General features: G+C 39.8%; 1 non-coding gene across 1 annotated transcript; it reads right to left on the bottom strand.

Moving 5' to 3' along the window:
• Nucleotides 1-414: 414 nt before the first annotated feature.
• LOC127099874 (small nucleolar RNA R71) lies at nucleotides 415-521 on the bottom strand. The gene has a single exon (XR_007794338.1). It is a non-coding gene; the product is annotated as a small nucleolar RNA R71 (small nucleolar RNA).
• Nucleotides 522-4,442: the final 3,921 nt, after the last annotated feature.

Below are 4,442 nucleotides of genomic sequence, written 5' to 3'. Positions count from 1 at the left end.
CGTCTATTCTTTCATAGAATTAAGAGAGCTATGGCCGAAGATCAAAACCAAAGACCTCTTAAGGATTTCACTCAACCATCAAACGAAGAACCTAGTTCTAGTATAGTAAACCCAACCATCCCAGCTAATAATTTTGAACTTAAACCATCTCTGTTGCAACTAGTGCAACAGAGACAATTCGCAGGTCTCGCTACTGAGAACCCAAACCAACATTTAAAAATATTTCTTCAATTAGCAGACACTTTTAAAACCAATGGAGCTTCTCCTGAGGCAATACGTTTAAGATTATTTCCTTTTTCCCTCAGAGATAAAGCCCTATCATGGTTAGATTCCCTTCCACCCAATTCCATTACGACTTGGGATAACCTTAGAAGAGTTTTTCTTGCTAGATACTTTCCCCCGAGTAAGACCGCCGTTCTTCGAAACCATATAACTAGATTTACCCAAAACCAAGGAGAATCGTTGTTCGAAGCTTGGGAGAGATATAAAGAGTTATTACGAGCATGTCCACATCATGGTTTAGAAAATTGGTTAATCATTCAAACCTTCTATAATGGACTTCATTACAACACAAAGATGACCATCGACGCTGCCGCAGACGGTGCTCTGATGAACAAACCTTATCCTGGAGCTAGTGCCCTCATCGAAGATATGGCTCAAAACCATCAATCATGGGGAGTCGAACGAGCGATAGTAGAGATGAAGGAAGCCCAAGGAGGAGTGCATGAACTAAGCTCTATAGACATGATCCAAGCTAAAATGGACGCATTAGCCCTTAAAGTCGAGCATATGTGCATAAACCCGAATACTGTAGCCGTAGTTTTGTCGGATTGTGAGATATGCGGAACCAAAGGACACCAATCTGCAGAATGCAGTCTATTAAATGAAACCCACTCTGAGCAAGTGAACTACACCCAAGGGAACCCATACTCGAATACCTATAACCCTGGATGGAGGAATCACCCGAACTTCTCCTATAAAAACAATAACCCAATCCAAAATAATGCACCTCCGAGACCTAGTTATCAAGCCCCTAGATCAAATCAACCTATGCAACCTGTGCCACCAAAGCCAAGCCTTGAGAAAATTATGGAAAATTTTATCACCGCTCAAACCCAACAAAACAAGGAGTTCATGAACCAAAACATTCATGTTAACGAATTGATTACTCAGTTAGGAACCAAGGTTGACCAAATAGTTACTCATACCAAGATGCTTGAAACCCAGATCTCCCAGGTAGCTTTAAACCAAGCCCCTCAGACTACACCTGGAGGACAATTCCCTGGACAACCTCAACAAAATCCGAGAGGATAAGCTAATGCCATTACCCTACGAAGTGGGAATGCTTATGATGAGCCACCAAACCCTAGATTGAGTGAACCCGGAACTTCTAAGGAATGTACCAAACCCACGGACGAAGTAAAGGAACCAGAGGAACCTGAAAACCAGGAAGGTCGAGAAAAAGGAGAAGAACCTAAAGATAAAACTTACGTACCACCCCCGCCATATAAACCACCTATACCGTATCCGCAAAGACTCAAACAAACCCAGATCAATAAACAATATCAAAAATTTATTAAAATTATAGAAAAACTTCATGTAGAAATCCCTTTCACAGAAGCCATCACCCAAATACCTTCTTATGCAAAGTTTCTCAAAGAAATCCTTACCAATAAACGTAGACTTGACGATCCAAAGCCTTTGGAATGTAATGCTATTTCCGAGGACAAATTAGCGAAGAAAGATAAAGATCCTGGACATTTCTCCATTCCCCGCCTTTTGGGTAATCATGTCATCGAAAAAGCTTTTCTAGACTTAGGAGCTAGTGTGAGCCTAATGCCTTTAGCAGTTTGTGAGAGGTTAAACTTAGGAGAATTACAACCCACTAAGATGTCACTTCAGTTAGCCGATAGATCTGTTAAATATCCGATAGGCATTTTAGAAGATGTTCCTGTTAGGATAGGTCAGTTATTTATCCCTACTGATTTTGTTGTCATGGACATCAAAGAGGACAATGATATACCAATCCTTCTAGGTAGACCATTCTTATCAACTGCAGGAGCCATAATAGATGTCAAGAAAGGAAAGTTAACATTTGAGGTAGGTGACGAGAAAATAGAATTTATACTTTCGAAATTTCTTATGGCACCTGTGATGGGAGACTCGTGTTATGCCTTAGACATCATTGATGAATGTGTTAGAGAATTAGAACAAAAAGAAATTATAAAAACAATTAAGTTACCATCAACTCTCATAAGGGAAGATGATGACTTTAAGAAACCTTACATCGATGATAACCTTTACGAATGTTTATCCCTTACCCCTGATCCTATGCCATTCCCTGAGAAACCAACCTTAGAACTTAAGGAACTGCCTAAGAACCTGAGATATGAGTTCCTCGATGAAGAGATGAACCGTCCAGTTATAGTTAGTGCTACCTTGAGCCAAGAGGAAACGAACCAACTTTTAGACGTTTTACGAAGATATCCATCAGCCTTAGGATATAATATCTCTGACCTGAAAGGTATAAGCCCATCCGTATGCATGCATCGGATTTCGCTCGAAGAAGATTCAAAACCCTCCAGAGAACATCAGAGAAGAATAAACCCTATAATGAGTGATGTTGTTAAAAAGGAAGTTCTTAAGTTACTTGAGGCAGGTATAATCTACCAGATCTCGGATAGTAAGTGGGTGAGCCCTGTGCATGTAGTACCTAAAAAGGGAGGCATCACAGTCGTGCAAAACGATAAAGGCGAACATGTAGCAAAACGTTTAGAAGGAGGATGGCGGATGTGTATAGATTATAGAAAATTAAATAAAGCAACTAGGAAGGATCATTTCCCTTTACCATTTTTAGACCAAATGTTGGAGCGTCTAGCCAGACACTCTTACTTCTGTTATCTAGATGGATACTCTGGATTCTTCCAAATACCTATCCACCCCGAAGATCAAGAAAAAACTACCTTTACATGCCCTTATGGAACTTTTGCCTACAGACGAATACCGTTCGGCCTCTGTAATGCCCCAGCTACTTTCCAATGCTGCATGATGTCAATCTTCGCAGATTACCTAGATGGTATCATGGAAGTGTTTATGGATGATTTCTCGGTTTGCGGATTTGATTTCCACATTTGTCTTGCTAACCTTGAGAAAATCCTGGAGAGATGTGTGGAGGTGAACCTCGTGCTAAATTGGGAAAAATGCCATTTCATGGTGACCGAAGCAATAGTTTTAGGACATATAGTTTGTGAAAAAGGTATAGAGGTAGATAAAGCTAAAATAGAAGTTATAGAAAACCTAAAACCACCAAAAACCATCAGAGAAGTGTGAAGCTTTCTTGGACACGCTGGATTCTACCGGCGTTTTATTAAGGACTTCTCCAAAATAACTAAACCTTTAACTGGACTTTTAATGAAGGATGCTGAATTCATTTTCGATGAAAAATGTAATGACGCATTTAATCTTTTAAAGCAAGCATTGATCTCAGTACCCATTATGAAACCGCCTGATTGGTCGGAACCTTTTGAGATAATGTGCGATGCTAGTGATTATGCAGTTGGAGTCGTTCTAGGACAAAGGAAAGATAAAAAATTACATGCCATTTATTATGCCAGTAGAACCCCTAGATGCTTCCCAACTTAACTATGCAACAACTGAAAAAGAATTACTCGTTGTAGTTTTCGCTATAGACAAATTTAGATCTTATCTAGTAGGAGCAAAAATTATAGTTTACACCAATCATGCTGCCATTCGTTACCTATTAAGTAAAAAAGATGTCAAGCCCAGGTTACTCCGATGGATTCTATTACTACAAGAGTTTGATTTAGACATAAGAGATAAAAAAGGCACTGAAAATGTAGTAGTCGATCACCTTTCTAGGCTAGAACATCTAAAACCTGAACTAGTACCCATAAATGATGATTTCGCCTATGATAGACTGATCGCTAGAGTAGAAACCATTAAAGATAATAACCTAGATCTTTACGAGCACCCCCAAAATTCCTTAGCAATAAGTAACGTACCCTGGTATGCAGATTTCGTTAATTACCTAGTTGCTGATATAGTACCCCCTGATCTTGATTACCACCGCAAGAAGAAATTCTTCCACGATGTGAGAAACTTCTATTGGGACGAACCGCTCCTTTTCAAAAGGGGTAAAGATGGCATTTTTCGCCGTTGCGTTCCAGAAGAAGAGGTAAATAGTATTATCAAGCATTGTCATTCTGCACCCTATGGTGGACATGCGAGCACCTCTAAGACATACGCCAAGATTCTTCAAGAAGGCCTATTTTGGCCTACCATGTGGCGTGATGTCTATGCTTGCATTGTCAAATGTGGTAGATGCCAACACACTGGAAACATTTCAAGGAGTGATGAAATGCCTCTAAGAAACATTCAGGAAGTAGAACTCTTTGACGTATGGGGTATAGATTTCATGGGAC

This window comes from Lathyrus oleraceus, chromosome 6 (assembly GCF_024323335.1).
Source record: "Lathyrus oleraceus cultivar Zhongwan6 chromosome 6, CAAS_Psat_ZW6_1.0, whole genome shotgun sequence".
Taxonomy (NCBI): Eukaryota; Viridiplantae; Streptophyta; class Magnoliopsida; order Fabales; family Fabaceae; genus Lathyrus; species Lathyrus oleraceus.
This window is presented reverse-complemented; position numbering and strand designations above follow the sequence as displayed.